The following is an 18,651-nucleotide window of genomic DNA, read 5'->3' as shown; positions in this document are numbered from 1 at the left end:
GTGACTAAGGGAGAAAAAAGAGTGATGTCTCATCAACAGAGCAGCCAGTCTTGGACGGCCCAAGCAAATGAGCTGGATGGGACAAGGAAGCCCCATATGCAAATCCAAGTTGACAGTCAGGCCTAGCTTAGATGTCCCAAAGTCAGGTGTGCCCAGGAGGTTCAGCCAGTCCAAGTACCACAGTCTCAGCTATAAGGGTAGGGATGTGGGTAAGGCACTCTGCCTTTTGGTTATATTGAGAGGCAGCATCTTGGTGACTGCTGTGGGCTGACACATGGTGAACAAGTGGCACAATTATTAAGTATCAGCAATGTACCCCCAAAGGGAAGCAACCCCACCCCAGTGCCTGGTCATGGTCATCCAGTGTGATGCCACCCACAGCCATCAGCAAAGGCCCCAGAATTGGTGAAGATGTGGATTTCAGGATGGCCTTGGATGGCAGAACCAAGACAATGCCTGTAATTTCTGCCCACTGAGCTGAATGACCCTTCCTCTGCAGCTGGAAGGGAGTGTCTGAAGCAGAAGGATGGCTAGTAGCTACCCAGATGGCACTTCTGCATGTCCCATCAGTGAAGCAGGCATACCCCTACTGCAGCAATGTGATGGTCCCCCAGCTGGTGGAAGGGCCCCAACTAACCAAAGGCTGAGTGGGAGCTGTTTATTGGAGATCTTCCTCAGGCACACTGGAGGAGCAGAGACTGAAATCCTCATGAGGCACTGAAACTCCTAAGTGTTCGGGCTTGGCTCAGTCCCGTGACTACCATTTCCACTTGGCAGGAGATGGTCGGTGGTGGTGCCCAGTTTGCAAAGATGAGGATCCCAAATCCAAGGCACAATGGAGATCTATTTTTAATGCAATGGGCTTGGATCCTGTCAGTGTCCATCTCAGAGAGGGCTAGGTAAGCTCCAGCCAGCTGTCTCAAGAGAGTCAAACACATTAAACACAGGATTTATGCCAAAAGCCCACTGGAAGAAGAGACCTGGATTGGGTAATCTAAAGCCTCTATGTGTCAAAAAGTGATGTTCTTGAAACCTAAAGCCTACATCTGCAAATCCTTCCTCCAGAGGACCAATAGAAGAGCCTCCTGGATTGCCTGCTGGTCAACCCTTAAAGCTTCTTCTGGAGAAGGGCCTGAGGGAAGGTGGATGTCTCATAGGTGACCTGAAAAATTGAACTTACTGGAGGTTTGGCATATGTTTTCTCCAGAAGCCAAAAATACCAATGATGCCCTGGGTCTTCTTGGTGGAAATGGGATCCCTGAGGGTAACGAGCCTGAGGCTGACTGGTTGTAGATTTTGTCTGCCTTCCTTACACTAAATATAGCCTCACAATTTGGACTTGGTGGGGAAAGGGTGGGAGCAGGGTGAGGGATAAAAGACTACCACACATTGAATACAGTATAGACTCTTCGGGCGATGGGTGCACCAAAATCTCAGAAATCACCACTAAAGAACTTATTCGTGTAACCAAACACCTCCTGTTCTCCAAAAACCTACTAAAATTTTTAAAAAGTAACAATAGCTTAACGATGTTGAAAAGAATATAAGAATATAATAGTTCTTTCCTGATATAATCACATTTTCAATTTTATTAATTTAAGGGAGTATATTTGGCAATTCAGAAAGATCAAGGGATGAGTACTCTCTAGATGTTTAAAAAGAAACATCAATTAGAATCATTTTGTTTTGCCATAAATAATGTCATATGCTATTTAGTATGCTGGAAATTTTTCTTCTATTATTCGACAAAAATCAAAGATTTATTCCAAAAACTAATTTTCTCAACATCAAAATTTATAATACGAGTAAATTATAATTTTAAAATTTTCCCTTAGAAATTCATGCATTCACAATGTTGATCTCCAGAACAAGGATTGAATACATTAGTCAGACGTCAGTTTCTTGATGTTTTGAATAATATAGTCTGGCAATTTCTTTTGTTTCTTAGCCTTCCGTATGTAATACTTGGATATTGTCCATATTATTGAAATGCAAATTTATTGAAAGGATACTAGCATGTCCACTGAGATTTATAGTGTATCAGTTTTGGAAAAATCCCATCTCATTATATGAAACTGTACTGAAATAAGAGCAAAACATTTGCAAACCATATAGCTTCAAGTAATTAGTGACTTGTTCAGGTCTGCCCCTTAAATTTTTCTGTTTTTGGAAGAAATCAATGAATACAGACTGTTGAACTTGGATACTCCACATTTAAACAATGCCAGTTTAAATTCCATTCTTCCTATAAAACTAACATTTTATATCCAAAAAAATAAATAAATATAGCCCCACAATTTGATGGAAATGGCAGGCTGTTGTATCATGTGGGATGATGGCTCATCCCCATTGAGTTGTGTGGTTAGTTGTCAATATGAGGGTCCATTGAACCTCTCCCTCTTTGTTATCGGGCAGAAGGACATTATCCACATAGTGCCACAAGTGGACATCAGGTGGCAGTCAGAGGGTAGCTAGATCTAGTCAATGCAACCTTGAGCCAGCAGAGGATTGTTGAGGTAGTCCATCAGATGCCTCCTAACAGTGTACTGTCAGCCTTCAAATCTGAAGGTGAACTGCACTTGATCTTCTTCACAAATAGACACAATAGAACATGTTTGCCAGGTCAGTAACAAAACCAAAAGGGAGAAGCATTCTGAACTTCTTCCAAGACAATGACAATGCTGGGTAAGGGGACTCTAAAAGGAAGTACAGCCTTGTTGAGGTTGCGGTTTTTAGTAATGAGCCTTCATTCCTTTCCCTGGCCTTGAGAAAGGGCCATTGGTGAGTTAAAAGGTGAGATGGTGGGTTTCAGAACACAAGCTCTATTAACTGGGCAGATCCCCTCTGTGCCTTCCTTGGGTGATATTATGAGGTACTGACCACCTGGAGGAGTCTGGGGAGCTGTATATGTTCCCAGTAGGTATGACCTACTTCCGTGCAAAGAACTTGGTGGGGTGAGACCTTCAGTTGGGGAACTGAAGTGCCAAAACGTCCAGGCCAATGATAGGAAATGGTCACTGAGAGACGGGCAGGAGAAACACTGATGCTCATGGGAGAAGGATGAGTCCCACCTTAACAGTGAGCACAGCAGGCAACCTAAGGGTTCATCTTCCTCTCAGTCCATCAACGGGCACAGGAAGGCTGGTGCACTGCATGGGCAAAGCAGAGATAAGAATGATCCATGATCCAGTGTGTAATAAGACTATACACGTCTACAGGTTTGACCACCAGACTTGGATGTGATAATCTGATTGACACAGGAAAAAAAGCATTTGGCTAAATCCATCATATGATTAAAACCCTAACCAAACTAGAAATTGAAGAGTACTTCCACAATCTGGTCAAGTGCATCTAAGAAAACCTACAATAAACATCCTAAACTAAGTTAGTGGGTAAAGAATGTTTACTCCATAAGATTGGAAACAATACATAGTAATCAATTTGACCACTTCCATCAACATTCTACTGAAGGATTTTGCTCAAGAAATAATGCTAGGAAGAAAATCAGCCAATGGATCTTCAAAAAACTTAACGTGGGAAGGACACCCTATTCACTAAGTGGTTCTGGGAATAGTGGCTGACCATATGCTTAAGAATGAAACTGGACCCCTATCACTCAACTGTACAAAAATTAACTCAAGATGGATTAAAGGCCTAAATGTAAGACCTAAAACTATAAAGATCCTAGGAGAAAACCTAGGAAAACTCTTCCAGACATGGCAATGCTCATACATTGTTGGTGGGAATGTCAATTAGTTCAACTTCTATGGAAAAAGTAGGGAGGTATCTCAAAGAACTAAAAGTACAACTACCTTTCGACCCAGCAATCTCATTACTGGCTATCTACCCAAAGGGAAAGAAATCATTATATAAAAAGGCACTGCACTCCCTTGTTTATCGCAGCATAACTTACAACAGCAAGGTCATGGAACCAAGGTAAGTATCCATCAACGGTTCATTAAATAAAGAAAATGTGGTACATATACACCACAAAGTACTAGGCAGTCATAAAAAAAGAAAAAAATCATGTCCTTTGCAGCAACACAGATGCAACTGAATGTCATTATCCTAAGTGAATTAATGCAGAAACAGCCAAACATTGCATGTTCTCATGTATTAAGTGAGAACAATGGGTACACATGGACATGAAGATGGAGAGAATATACTCTGGGGACTCAAAAAGTTGGGGGGAAGAGTTGAAAACGTACCTACTGGGTACAACCTCCAATATTTTTGGGTGATGGGTATGCTAGAAGCTCAACACCCCCATTGTGCATGTGATATACATATAACAAGCACGTGTACCTTCTGAATCTAAAATAAAATAGAAAAAGAAAAAAGCCAAAGAAAGACATCCCGGGAATCCAGGGAGCAGCGGCTACTGCCTCCACTGCTCACTGCAGCCTGCAGGTTCCACGCCGGCAGCTCCTGCCTGCGGGCAGTGGAGCTGCGGAGAATGGCGGGATGGGTCTAGGTGCCAGGGCCAGAGCCCAGGAAGGGCGCTGGGTGGGGGCCTGGCCGGCGTCTGCCTTGCACCGGAGCAGGGGTGCCTGGTGAAACGGGCAACCTGATGCTCTCTGGGCCCTGCTCACGTTCCCCTTCCATCCACCCTCCCTTGCATTTTTCTGTGCCTGGGGTCCCCATAGGAAGCGGTCACGTCCAGACTCACCAGGCCTGAGATGCTGGAGGATGGAGAAGCGCTTGCCACGGGAAAAATCCTCCAGGAGCACATGAACAAAACTTCGCCTGCACCTGGGACATCCTTCTGTACGGCTGGCCTACGAGGCAAGTGTTCTGCACACGCTCCTTGGCTAACTCCAATGCAGAGGAGCACATGAGCCCAACCTCCACGGCAGGTGCAGATTTTTGTCTCCCTTTTATAATGTCTGTATTCAAATGACATATCCTGGAAGCCTCTTTCTGATAGGATGAGACCAGACTCTGTACTACAACACAGATTGGATAAATCTACAACTCTGATTAGTTAAGACTATCCAGTCAGGGCAGGAGACTATTATCCAATAAGAGTTGTCAAAAACAGTTCCTTCTCACCCAATCAGAACCAAGCTTCCAAGATACAGCGGTTGAGTACAGCCATGATAAAATGGAGGCGAAGGCCCATTCCACCATTTTCTCTTCGTGGAGGCTGGGCTCGCGTGCTGCTCTGCGCTGTGGGCGTCATGGACCGGAAGCGTGTGCGGCGCGCCTGCCTTGAGGCCAGCATCAGGGAAGGGTGTCCCAGGTGCAGGCGAAGCTTCCTTCACGTGTTCCTGGAGGACTTTCGGCTCGCAAGCGCTTCTCCATTCTCCCAACGTCTCGGGCCTGGTGAGTCTGGATGTGAGCGCATCCCACGGGGCCCAAGGCACAGAGAGAGAGAGGAACGGGGTGGAGGGAGGGAAGCGTGTGCAGGGGCCAGGAGCGCCAGGCTGCTCGGGCTTCCCGGCCCCTGCAGCCCGCCAGGAGCTGTGGCCCCGCTCGGGCCAAGGCAGAGGCCCGCCCTCCTGCTGCTGGCGCTGTCACCTCCCTGTGGTCCTGCCTCCTGGGTCCCTGAGGGCCTCTGTCATCTGGAACTGGAAATAAGTTAGTGAAGCGAAGTTTTGTGAATATTTATTGGCCTTTGCGTCTTTGTCTTCATTTTCAGTGCTGGTTTTTCTGTTGGGTCATTTGTGTTCTTACGTTGATTTGAAGAATTTAAAAAGGTATTCTAGAAATTAATCCTTTATGGGGTCATTTCTAGTGCAGATAGTTGTTTCTTAGTCTGGTCATTGTACTTTAATTTTATTTCAAATTTCTTTCTTGCTGGTAAATAAGAATCTAATTGATTTTATAGATTGATTTTGTATCGTGTTACCTGGCTTAATTCACATATTCATAGCCATCACTTTTGGATTGTGGTGGGTTTTTCATGTACTTATGTACCTGTAGTTATGTATTTATGTACTTAAATACGTACTTAAATACTTATGTACTTAGTGTCAGCCACGTATGATAACAGCTATATTGCTTAAACATTGGTTCTTACACCTTTATTTTTCTTTATTTTCTTCTTTTATTGTCCCGATCACACCTCCTGAACACGGTGTGTCTGGTTCTGATTCCAGAGAAAAGGTTTCAGTGATCCTGTATTCCTTATGTAGTTTGCTATAATTTCATTTTAGACAAACTTAATCAGATTAAGGAAGCTGCCTTCTTTTACATATGCTAAGAGTTATTTATGACTAATTGTTGAATTTGGATAAATGCTTTTTTTAATATATACTGTAAATAATCATATGTTTTTCTCCTATTTTTCTGAAAATAGGATATTTTACATGAACTATTTTTGGATGTTAACCAATCCTGCATTTTTTAGTATATCCCACTTGATGTCAATGTGTTACATTTCCATATGTGGTTTAATTCATATGATATGATTTTTTTTAGAATATTTGTATTTCTGTTAATGAAAGAGAGGGCCTATAATTTTTTTTTCTAATGTCCTGTTCAGATTGTGGTGTCAACGTAATGCTGGCTTCACAAAAAAAAAAAAAAAAAAAAAAAAAAAAATTTCCTATATTTCTTTTCTTTGGAAGAGTCTGAGAAATTTAGGTGTTTTCTGCCTTAAATATTTGGAATATTTCTTTAGGTATGGAATTTTCCATGTGGAACAGTATTTTTGTTGGCTGGTTTGACTTCTAATAATTCAAATCCTTTGGTATATGTAAGAGTTTTCTTGTTTTATGTTATTTTTGTGTCCATTTTAGTAAGTTTATTTTTATTTTTATTTTTGTTTTTTGCGGGGCAGAGTCTCGCTCTGTCTCCCAGGCTAGAGTGCAGTGGCGCGATCTCGGCTCACTGCAGCTTCTGCCTCCTGGAATCAAGCAATTCTCTAGCCTCAGCCTCCTGAGTAGCTGGAACTACAGGGTGCGTGCCACCACACCCGGCTAATTTTTGTGTTTCTAGTAGACACGGGGTTTCACTATGTTGGCCAGGCTGGTCTCGAACTCCTGGCCTCGTGATCCACCTGCCTCAGCCTCCCAAGGTGCTGGGATTAGAGGTGTGAGCCACAGTGCCCAGCTGTATTTTTTGGTACAGACAGGTTTTCAGCATGTTGGCCAGGCTGGTCTCGAACTCCTGGCCTCAGGCGATCCACCTGCCTCGACCTCCCAAAGTTCTGGGATTACAGGCATGAGCCACCATGTCTGACCTAGAAAGTGTATTTTTCAATGTGATGTTATTTGAATCTCTGTTGTCAAACTTGTAGTCCTAAGTATTTCACAGAACCCTCCTAGTGTCTCAATATACTGCTCTATACAGCAGGCTTCTCTTTTGATTCCTGATATTGGTTTTTTGTGTCTTTTCTCTTTGCCTTAGTTAGTTTCACTAGGGGTTTCTAAAGTGTATTAATATTTATAAGCCAACTTTTTTTTTTGAGACGAAGTCTCACTCTGTCACCCATGCTGGAGTGCAGTGGTGCGATCTCGGTTCACTGCAAGCTCCGCCTCCCAGGTTCAGGCCATTCTCCTGCCTCAGCCTCCCGAGTAGCTGGGACTACAGGCGCCCGCCAGCCCGCTCGGCTAATTTTTTGTATTTTTTAGTAGAGATGGGGTTTCACTGTGTTAGCCAGGATGGTCTCGATCTCCTGACCTCATGATCCGCCCACCTCGGCCTCTCAAAGTGCTGGGATTACAGGCGTGAGCCACCGCACCCGACCCTATAAACCAACTTTTATCCTTGATTTGTTTCTGTTGCATTTTTTTTCCTATTTCATTGATGTCTGCTCTTTATTACTTTAATTCTGCATTCTTTCATTTTGATCTTTTTTAATTCTTGAGAAGGGAGTTTATGTGGTTGATTGTCAATCTTTTTTTCTATCCTAACACATTCCTTTAAGGCTGTAAATTTCTCTCTAAGATTTATCTGACAGCCCACATTTTCCATCAGATATTTTCAAACCCTGTGTCTGCAGCCACGTTGACCTCCCAGTGTCTCCACCCTGTATTGCCTACAGCCATGCCAGGCCTTGTGTGTCTCCACCCTTGTGCCTGAAGCCTCTATCTTCTCGCCGGTATCACCATCCCGTAAAGACTGAAGCCCACGTCTGCCCTTGTGTATTGTCACCTGGTCTGTCCTCTGCCTGCACTTTATGCCCCCTGTCAGAAGTCTCCATTTCTTGCTCCTGCAGCCCGTGCCAGCCGTGTGAGTCTCCATCCTGTGTGCTTGCAGCACATTGCTTGCCTTGAATGTTGCCATCTCCTTAGCCTTCAGGCAGTAGCAGTCCTCCAATGCCTCAATCCCTGTGTTTGCAGCCCATTGTGATGTTTTTGTCTGTCTGTCCCCTGACTTCTGCCCATGCCAGCTTATGTTTGCTACATTCTCTGTCCCCCTAATCCATGTCTACAGTCAGTGTTTTCATCCACGCTTTTTGGGCCATGTCTGCACTTGTGTGTCTCCTTCCCCTGTGCCTTCAGCCCATTTCTGTCCTTTATCTGGATCATTTCTCCCAGGAGACTATGCCCAAAACTCCTATCCCCAGTGTTTGTACTTGTAGCCAGTCTCTTTCTTTGGGTATCTCCGTCTGTTGTTACTGCAGCAGAGGCCTGTCATTGAGTGTGCCTGCTTCCCGTGCCTGTCTTCCTGTGTCTCCAGCCCTTGTTCATGCATCCCACATTAGGACTCTTGTGACTCCACCTGTCTTTATCTCTGTGCCCCCTGCCCGCGCCAACCTTCACCTACTCTGTCCTGCACCTGTACCCATGTCTGTCCCAGGTGTGCCTCTCTGCCATGCAGCTGTAGCCAGCGAGCTCCCTTTTTGTCTGGATCCCCTGTGACTGTAGCCCAGGTCTTCTCTCCTGTGCGTGCAGCCCGTGTCTGCCCTTGAATGTCCCCATCCTCTGTGCTTGTCACCCGTCGGCCAGGCCTAGCATGTTTCCACTCTGTGCCTACACCCATGTCTGCCTCCAGGGTCTCCACTCATGGTGCCACAGTTTGGTTCCTGGTCCCTATCCTCCTGGGGTGGATTCTGGCATTGTGTTGGGAAGGAGAAGGTGACCCATGAAAGGGAAGCCTGGAATGATGTAATGGGCAAGGAAGCTGCCATTCAGCAGGCTGCACAGTGGCAGAGAAGACATGGCCAGTCAGAATCCTCCCTGCATCGGGGCACTCACGTGGGGCTGTGCCTGGTATGGGGAGTAAGGGGAAACTGGAGCAGGACCTGGTCTGGAGCCACCTGGCCCTCTTGGGCCTGAGACCCTCCCCACTGCAGGGGCTCCATCACTTCCCCGGTGGTCCTGCCTCCTGAGATCCTGCCCTGCAGTGTTTCTGCAGGGATCCTCTCACCTGGAACTTGCAGTGGCGGGTTTCATGTGAGATGGAGTTTAGCAAATGTTTATTGGCTTCTGTGCCTTTTCTTCATATGCTTTGCTCATTTTGTGCGTGTTTTTGTAGGGTCCTTTTTAAATATTGATTTGAAGGATTTATCTTAAATCTGCAAATTGATCCTTTATTGGCTCATTTTTGTCATAGATACTTGTTCTCTAGTTTGATCATTATTTTCTATTGGTTTCATACTGGTATATAGTAATCTGGTTGATAACAATAATGTATCCAGTAAGTTATTAATTGTAACAGTTTTGGGGTTTTCAGGGATTGTCTAGGCATGTAATAATGTCATATACACACAATGACAATTTTTTTGGTTTAAAAATTAATCCTAATGCTTTTTTATTTCTTACTGTATTGTTTCTCCGCTACAAGGCTGATTAAAGAGTGGTAGCAGGCATCTTTATCTGGTCCTGCACTGGTGGAAAAAGCTTCCCATAATTCTCTGTTAATTATGTTATATGTTATTGGCTAGTATTAGACTTTATCAGATTTCATCAAATTAAGGAAGTTGCCTTTTTTTTTTTTGAGATGGAGTCTCGCTCTTGTCGCCCAGGCTGGAGTGCAATGGCTAGATCTTAGCTCACTGCAACCTCCACCTGCCAGGTTCAAGCGATTCTCCTGCCTCAGCTTCCCGAGTAGCTGGGATTACAGGCACCCACTGCCATGCCTGGCTAATTTTTGTATTTTTAGTAGAGACGGGGTCTCACCGTGTTGGCCAGGCTGGTCTTGAATTCCTGACCTCAGGTGATCCCCCCGCATCTCCTCCCAAAATGCTGGGATTACAGGCATGAGCCACCATGCCTGGCCGGAAGTTGCCTTCTTTTTTTAATTATTTTTAATTTTTTTGAGACAGAGTTTTGCTCTTGTTACCCAGGCTGGAGTGCAGTGGCGCAGCCTCGGCTCACTGCAACCTCCACTTCCCGGGTTCAAGCGATTCTCCTGCCTCAGCCTCCCGAGTAGCTGGGATTACAGGCATGTGCCACAACGCCCAGCTAATTTTGTATTTTTAGTAGAGACGGGGTTTCTCCATGTTGGTCAGGCTGGTCTCTAACTCCCAACCTCAGGTGATCTGCCCGCCTCGGCCTCCCAAAATGCTGGGATTACAGGTGTGAGCCACTGCGCCTGGCCCGTCCTCTTTTTATATTTTACTCAAGTTTTTTTGTGTGTGTTTGTGGTTCAGTTTTAAATTTTATTAAATGCTTTAAAAAACTTTTCAGCTAAATGATCTTACTATTTTCTCCTGTATTTTTCTGCTAATGGGATGACTTACATGATTTATTTTGAATGTTAAGGACCTTGCATTTTGGTGTATATTCCATTTAGTATTGATCTACTGTGTTTTCATAGGTGGCTTCATGCATATAATATTTTGCTTAGAATATTTGTAGCTTTGTTTATTTATTTATTTATTTATTCATTTATTTATTTATTTTTGAGATGGACTCTCGCTTTGTTGCCCAGGCTGGAGTGCAGTGGCGAGATCTTGGCTCATTGCAAGCTCCGCCTCCTGGGCTCATGCTGTTCTCCTGCCTCAGCCTCCCAAGTAGCTGGGAGTACAGGTGCCCACCACCACGCCCGGGTAATTTTTTTTTTTTTTTCTGTATTTTTAGTAGAGACGAGGTTTCACGTGTTAGCCAGTATGGTCTCGATCTCCTGACCTCGTGATCCGCCCACCTCGGCCTCCCAAAGTGCTGGGATTACAGGCATGAGCCACCGCGCCAGGCCCCAGCTCTGTTTATTAAAAAGGAGATACATACTGTTTATGAAAGAGGTGACATAATTTTATTCATTTGTGTTCCATAATGTGTCCTTGTCCAATTGTGTCCTCAACGTAATGCCAACTACACAAAAAAATTTTAAAATATTATCTTTATTCTCATTTTAGTGTTTTTCTTTGTATGGACTATTCCATAATTATGAGCTGGGAGTTTTACTTGTGGAACATTTTTGTTTGTTGGTTTGATCTTTTTTTCCAAGAATTTATTCAATTTGTTTAGTAGACTAGGAGTTTTTCTATTTCATGTTATGTTTGGGTCAGTTTGGTTAAGTTGGTTTTTAAATGTGGTGCATTTTGTTCTCTGTTGAATTTTTAGACCCTCATATTTCACAAAGTCCTCTTAAGTTCTTGTTAAGGTCCACAGGCCCAGTGAAGAATGTGTCTGTGTTGATTTCTGATATTGATGGTTTGTGTTAACTTCTCTTTTTCTTAATCACATTGACTAATGGTTTATTGATGTTATTTGTTGATTTGTTTTGTTGTGCTTTATTTTTTTCTTATTTATTGATGTCTGCTGTTATGTTTTTTATTGCCTTTATTCGGTATGCTTCCAGTTTGATTGTTTCTTAGCTTTGATCCCGGAGAAGGGAGCTGAGATGATTGATTTTCAGTCTCTCTCTGTTCTGACATCCTCACTTAGGGTGTACGTTTCCACTAAGCTCTGATCTAAGCATCTCCTGTATGCACTCAGCTGTTTCCAACCCCTGTGCCTGCAGCACTGTCTGTCTCCCAATGTCTTCATCCCTGTGTCCCTGCAAACATGCCATGCTTTGTGCATCTCCATCCCAGTGCCTGAATTCTGCAGGTTCTCTCCATGTCTGCCCTTGTGTGTTGTCAGGTTTTGCCATCCTCTCAGCCTGCAGTACAGATCTTGCCTAGACTGTCTCCTTCCCCTACGCCTGCCTCCCATGTCAGTCTTCATTTGTCTTTGGTCCCTCTGCATGTAGCCCATGTCTTCCCTCACGTGTATCCATTCCTTGTCCATATGGCCCATGTCAGGATACCTGGGTCTTCACTCATCACCTAGAGGTCCATATCCATCCTCAAGTGTCTTCATTCCCCAGCTGCCTTGTGCCTGCAGACATATCTGTCCTTAAGTGCTGCCCTACCATGTGCCTGTGGTCAGTGTCTTCCTTTTGTATCTGAAATCCTTGTGGCTGCAGTGCTGCCTTCTCATGTGTCTGTCCCCATTTCCTCTGCTGCACCCTAAAGGTCTCATGTGTCTCCATCACCTGTTCCTGCCTTGGGTTACAAGTGACACAGTTTGGTTATGTGTTCACTGAAGGACGATTTGATTCCTTCCAGGTTTTCGTCATTGTGAATAAAGCTGCTGTGTGTATTTTCTTGTTCGTTTGTATGTGGATGTGTTTTCACACCAGTTGGGTAGATGTGTAGGGGCATGGTTGCTGCATACTGTGTGATGCTGCAGTTTCCTTTGCAATAACATGCCATGCTATCTTGTGAAGTGGCTATGCCATTCTGCAGTCTCCCCAGTAATGAAGGAGAGTACCTGTTCTGTATCCTCACCAAGGATTGGTAGTGCTGGCTTTTGCTTGTTTGTTGTTCATATAACTGTCCTAATCGATGTGTATAGGCTATCTATCTCATTGCTGTTTTAATTTGCTTTCCTTAGCCTACAGTGCATTACTTTTTTCTCCTAATTCCCTAGTGTTCACCATGTCTTTATATGCTTATTTTCCTTCAGAATATCTACTATTGGGAGGTATTGCTACATATATTTGTCCATTTGTTAAATGTAGTTTATTTTCTTAACTTTTGAATTTCACAAGTTCTTGGTATATTTTGCATGCAAGTTCTTCTTCAGATATGTGTTTTGTAAATACTTTCTTTAAAGATAAGTCTGGCAAGGATGCCCTCTCTCACTACTCCTATTTAACATAGTATTGGAAGTTCTGGCCAGGGCAATCAGGCAAAATAAAGAAATAAAGGGTATTCAAATAGGAAGAGAGGAAGTCGGATTGTCTCTGTTTGCAGATGACATGATTCTATATTTAGAAAACCCCATCAACGTCTACGGCCATACCACCCTGAACATGCCCGATCTCGTCTGATCTCAGAAGCTAAGCAGGGTTGGGCCTGGTTAGTACTTGGATGGGAGAAAACCCCATCATCTCAGCCCCAAAACTCCTTAAGCTGATAAGCAACTTCAGTAAAGTCTCGGGATACAAAATGTGCAGCAATCACAGGCATTCCTATACACCAATAATAGACAAGCGGACAGCCAAATCATGAATGAACTCCCATTCACAATTGCTGCAAAGAGAATAAAATACCCAGGAATACAACTTACAAGGGACTTGAAGGACCTTCTTAACGAGAACTACAAATCACTGCTTGAGGAAATAAGAGAAGACACAAACAAATGGAAAAACATTCCATCCTCATAGATAGGAAGAATCAATATTGTGAAACTGGTTATACATTGGTCGTAAATTCAAAGTAATTTATGGATTCAGTGCTATGCCCATCAAACTACCATTGACATTCTTCACAGAATTAGAAAAAAACTACTTTAAATTTCATATGGAACCAAAAAAGAGCCTGTATAGCCAAGACAATCCTAAGCAAAAAGAACAAAGCCGGAGGCATCATGCTACCTGACTTCAAACTATACTACGAGGCTACAGTAGCCAAAACAGCACAACACTGGTACCAAAACAGAGATATAGACCAATGGAACAGAACAGGGACCTCAAAAATAACAAGACACATCTACAACCATCTGATCTTCAACAAACCTGGCAAAAACAAGCAATGAGGAAAGGATTCCCTCTTTAATAAATGTTGCTGGGAAAACTGGCTAGCCATATGCAGAAAACTGAAACTGGACCCCTTCCTTACACCTTATAAAAAAATTAACTCAAGATGGATTAAAGACTTAAATGTAAAACCCCAAACCACGAAAATCCTAGAAGAAAACCTAGGCAATACCATTCAGGACATAGGCATGGGCAAAGACTTCATGACTAAAACACCAAAAGCAATTTCCACAAAAGCCAAAATTGACAAATGGGATCCAGTTAAACTAAAGAGCTTCTGCACAGCAAAAGAAACTACCGTCAGAGTGAACAGGCAACCTACAGAATGGGAGAAAATTTTTGCAATCCATTCATCTGACAAAGGTCTAATTTCCAGACTCTACAAGAATTTAAACAAATTTACAAGACAAAACAACGCCATCAAAAAGTGGGCAAAGGATATGAACAGATGCTTCTCAAAAGAAGACATTTATGTGGCCAAAAAACATATGAGAAAAAACTCAACATCACTGATCATTAGAGAAATGCACATCAAAACCACAGTGAGATAACATCTCACACCAGTCAGAATGACAATTATTAAAAAGTCAAGAAACAATAGATGCTGATGAGGCTGTGGAGAAATAGGAATGCTTTTACACTGTTGGTGGGAATGTAAATTAGTTCAACCATTGTGGAAGACAGTGTGGCGATTCCTCAAGGATCTAGAACCAGAAACACCATTTGACCCAGCAATCTCATTACTGGGTATATACCCAAAGGAATATAAATCATTCTGCTATAAAGACACATGTACACGTATGTTTATTACAGCACTATTTACAATAGCAAAGACATAGAACCAACCCAAATGCCCACCAATGATAGACCGGATAAAGAAAATGTGGTACATATACACTGTGGAATACGCTGCAGCCATAAAAAAGGATGAGTTCATGTCCTTTGCAGGGACATGGATGAAGCTGGAAACCATCATCCTTGTTTGGGGGGTGAGATTTATTGGCTCTGTAAGCAGAACATGAACTTTTGCCCATTTATAAAATCACATTGTCGTCTGGAAGCAGTGGTTCATACCTATAATCCCAGCACTTTGGGAAGCCGAGGTGGGCGGTTAGCCTGAGGTCAGGAGTTTGAGACCAGGCTGGCCAACATGGTGAACCCCTGTCTCTACTAAAAATACAAAAATTAGCCAGGCGTGATGGTGGGCGCCTGTGATCCCACCTACTTGGGAGGCTGAGGCAGGAGAATCGCTTGAACCTGGGAGGTGGAGGTTGCAGTGTGCCGAGATTGTGCCACTGCACTCCAGCCTGTGCGACAGAGAGAGACTCTGTCTCAAAAAAAAAAAAGAAAAAAAAATCAGATTGTCATTATCTTCCTTATTGCTTTTAAGAGTTCTTTATGTATTCTTGATGTAAGTCCTTTGTCAAATAATTGTGTGGCAAATACCTTCATCCAGTGTGTCTTAAATATTCTTTTGATGAACAAAGTTCTTAAGTCTAATTCATCAATCTTTTCTCTAACGGTTAATGCTTTTTGTATTCTGTGTAAGACATTGTTTATTCCAAGATCATGAAGATACTGTCCTATGTTTTCCTGCAAAAGCTTTATTGTTGTATCTTTCACACTAAATAGAAACCCTCCTTAAAATCACCAACTCCTACTGCATTCTTAAAATATTTTGCTAAACCTTTCGAAGATTCTGGCACCACAACACTCCCTTCCCAGCCTCAAACCTTTTGGGGAGGTGAGGACAGAGAAAGAAAGAAGCTGGCAGGAAAAACCCAGCCTCAGCCAAGACCTAGCCCAGATAGTAAATTAGCAGGGCTGGGAGTCTCCATCATATCAGCAGTCATATGTCTTAAAACCAGAATCTACCCAGATTATATATATATCTTGTATCTGCCACTGCCATTACCTTCTTTTCACTTTATGTCAAAAAAAGAAAAAGAATCCCAGCACTGAGGCAGGAGGATTGCTTGAGGCCAGGAGTTTAAGTCTGCAGTGAGCTGTGATAGCGCCACTCCACTCCAGCTTGGGTGACAGAGGGAGACCCTCTCTGAAAAAAAGAAAAGAAAAGAAAACCTGTCATGTTACTGACCAGTAATAGGGGCTCCCAAAGTATAAACTCGCCTCAGACCCCTGTTTGTTCTTCCTGCTACCCTGTCCATTCTGCCTCCGCCCCGTTCCGAGGCTGGACCATACCATGAAGGAAGGCCCCTTGGTTACAGCCTCCCCAGCCCGTCAGCCATGCTGCCAAGAACACTGGAAAGAATAAAAAGCTAGAGGGAGGTGGCTGCCTGCAGGAGGTTTAGCATAAAGGAAATAGGAATGGTAACAGGAAATTGAAGAAAACAGTTAAAAAGAGCAGTCATTCAAGAATGACTCCACTGATGCCACCTGTGCTGTCCCCCACCTGACAGAAATGGACCGAGGCAGCTGCCAGAGTGGATATGCAAAGGCAATTCACATGTTCATTAGTGCCCTTTTATGATGTAACCTAGTCATAATGAGATTGCAGGGAAGAGATAGAAAATAAGATGCTTCCAATCTTGATCATAAGAATAGTATTTCCTGCTGGCGTGATTGTGTGTGTGTGTGTGTGTGTGTGTGTGTGTGTGTGTGTGAATATTTTGGATTAGTTTTCACAACATTTTACATTGGGTGAAACCCAAAACTCATTTTGCCTGGAGTAATTTTTATTCATTGTTAAATCTCTGTAAAATTAGAAATATAAATATGTGTCTGCTTTATTTACTCTTCACAAAATATGTTATCTAGACCTGTTTGTCTATGATGCCTCATAGGCTTGTTCTCTCCGAATTAGGAAGCCAAAAAAAAGTGGTAAAAGTCAGATGGTTCATAGTCTTTTTGAAAACCAGTAGCCATGTGCATTTTACTTAAAATAACTTTTTTTTACCTCACCAAAGTACAGCATGATAGGTTATGTTCAATCCCTCTCGCTCTCCGTGTGTGTGTACATATATATGTATTTTATTTTAGATTGAGGGGGTACATGTGCAGGTTTGATACATTGCTATATTGTGTGATGCTGAGGTCTGAGGTACAGTTGATCCCATCACTCAAGTGGTGAGCATAGTATACAATGGTTAGCTTTTCAGGCCTTGTCCCCGACCCTGCCTCACCCCTTTCAGAGTCCCTAGTGTCTGTTGTTCCCATCTTTGTGTCTCTATGTACTCTATATTTAGCTCCCATTTATAAGTGAGAACATACAGTATTTGGTTTTCTGTTCCTGTCTTAATTTGCTTAAGATAATGGCCTCCAGCTGCATCTATCTTGCTGCCAAGGACATGGTTTCCTTCTTTTTTATGACTGTGTAGTATTTCATGGTGTATATGTACCGTATTTTCTTTATCCAGTCTCATTGATGGGTATTTAGGTTCATTCCATGTCTTTGCTATTGTGACTAGTGTTGGAATGAACATATGAGTGCACATGTCTTTTTGGTACAATGATTTGTTTTCTTTTGGGTACATATCCAGTAATGAGATTGCTGGGTCGAAAGTTAGCTCTGTTTGAAGATCTTTGAGAAATCTCCAAACTGCTTTCTACACTGGCTAAACTAATTTACATTTCCACGAGCAGCGCATAAATGCTCCCTTTTCTCTACAGTCTCATCAGCATCTGTTATTTGTTTGACTTTTTAGTAGCCATTCTGACTAACGTGAGAAGGCATCTCATTGTGGTTTTGATTTGCATTTCTCTGGTGATGAGTGATGATCAGCATTTTTTCATATGTTTGTTGGCCACTTGTATGTCTTCTTTTGAGAAGTGTCTATTTATGTCCTTTGCCCATTTTTCAATGGGGTTATTTGTTTTTTGCTTGTTGATGTAAGTTTTTCTTATAGATTCTGAATATTAGATACATCGTTTGTGAATATTTCTCCCATTCTGTAAGTTGTCTATTTACTCTGTTGATAGTTTTCTTTGCTGTGCAGAAGCTCTTTAGTTTAATTAGATTTCACCTCTTTTGGTTGTTACTGCAGTTGCTTTTGGGGACTTAACCAAAAATTCTTTGCCAAGGCCAATGTCGAGAAGGGTATTTCCTAGGTTTTCTTCTATAATTTTAATAGTTTGAAGTCTTGCATTTTTATTTTTATTTTTATTTTTATATTGAGATGGAGTCTCACTCTGTCTCCTAGGCTGGAGTGCAGTGGCACGATATCGGCTCACTGCAAGCTCCGCCTCCCGGGTTCATGCCATTCTCCTGCCTCAGCCTCCTGAGTAGCTGGGACTACAGGCGCCCACCACCATGCCTGGCTAAATTTTTTTGTATTTTTAGTAGAGACGGGGTTTCACCATGTTAGCCAGGATGGTCTCGATCTCCTGACCTCGTGATCTGCTCGCCTCAACCTCCAAAAGGTCTTACATTTAAATCTCTAATCCATCTTCAGTTAGTTTTTTTATGTGGTGAAAGGTAGGTGTCTAGTTTCATTCCTGTGCATATGGCTAACCAGTTATCTCAGTATCCATTTCTGAATAGGAAGTCCTTTCCCCATTGCTTGTTTTTGTTGAAGATCAGATAATTGTAGGTGTGCAGCTTTATCTCAGTTCTCTATTCTGTTCCAAAGATCTATGTGTCTGGGTTTTGTACTAGCAACATGCTGTTGTGGTTTCTGCAGAGTTATAGTATAGTTTGAATTCCAGTAATATGATGCCTCCAGCTTTTTTGTTCTTGCTTAGGACTGCTTTGGCTATTCAGGGTCCTTCTTA

The 18,651-nt window shown here is 42.8% G+C and overlaps 1 pseudogene; it reads right to left on the bottom strand.

Moving 5' to 3' along the window:
• The window catches only part of LOC129017503 (TBC1 domain family member 28-like), an 81,460-nt pseudogene that overhangs the window by 30,679 nt on the left and 32,130 nt on the right, over positions 1 to 18,651 (bottom strand).

Source organism: Pongo pygmaeus, chromosome 19 (assembly GCF_028885625.2).
Source record: "Pongo pygmaeus isolate AG05252 chromosome 19, NHGRI_mPonPyg2-v2.0_pri, whole genome shotgun sequence".
Taxonomy (NCBI): Eukaryota; Metazoa; Chordata; class Mammalia; order Primates; family Hominidae; genus Pongo; species Pongo pygmaeus.
The sequence above is the reverse complement of the archived record's forward strand: the minus strand, read 5'-3'. Positions and strand labels throughout refer to the sequence as shown.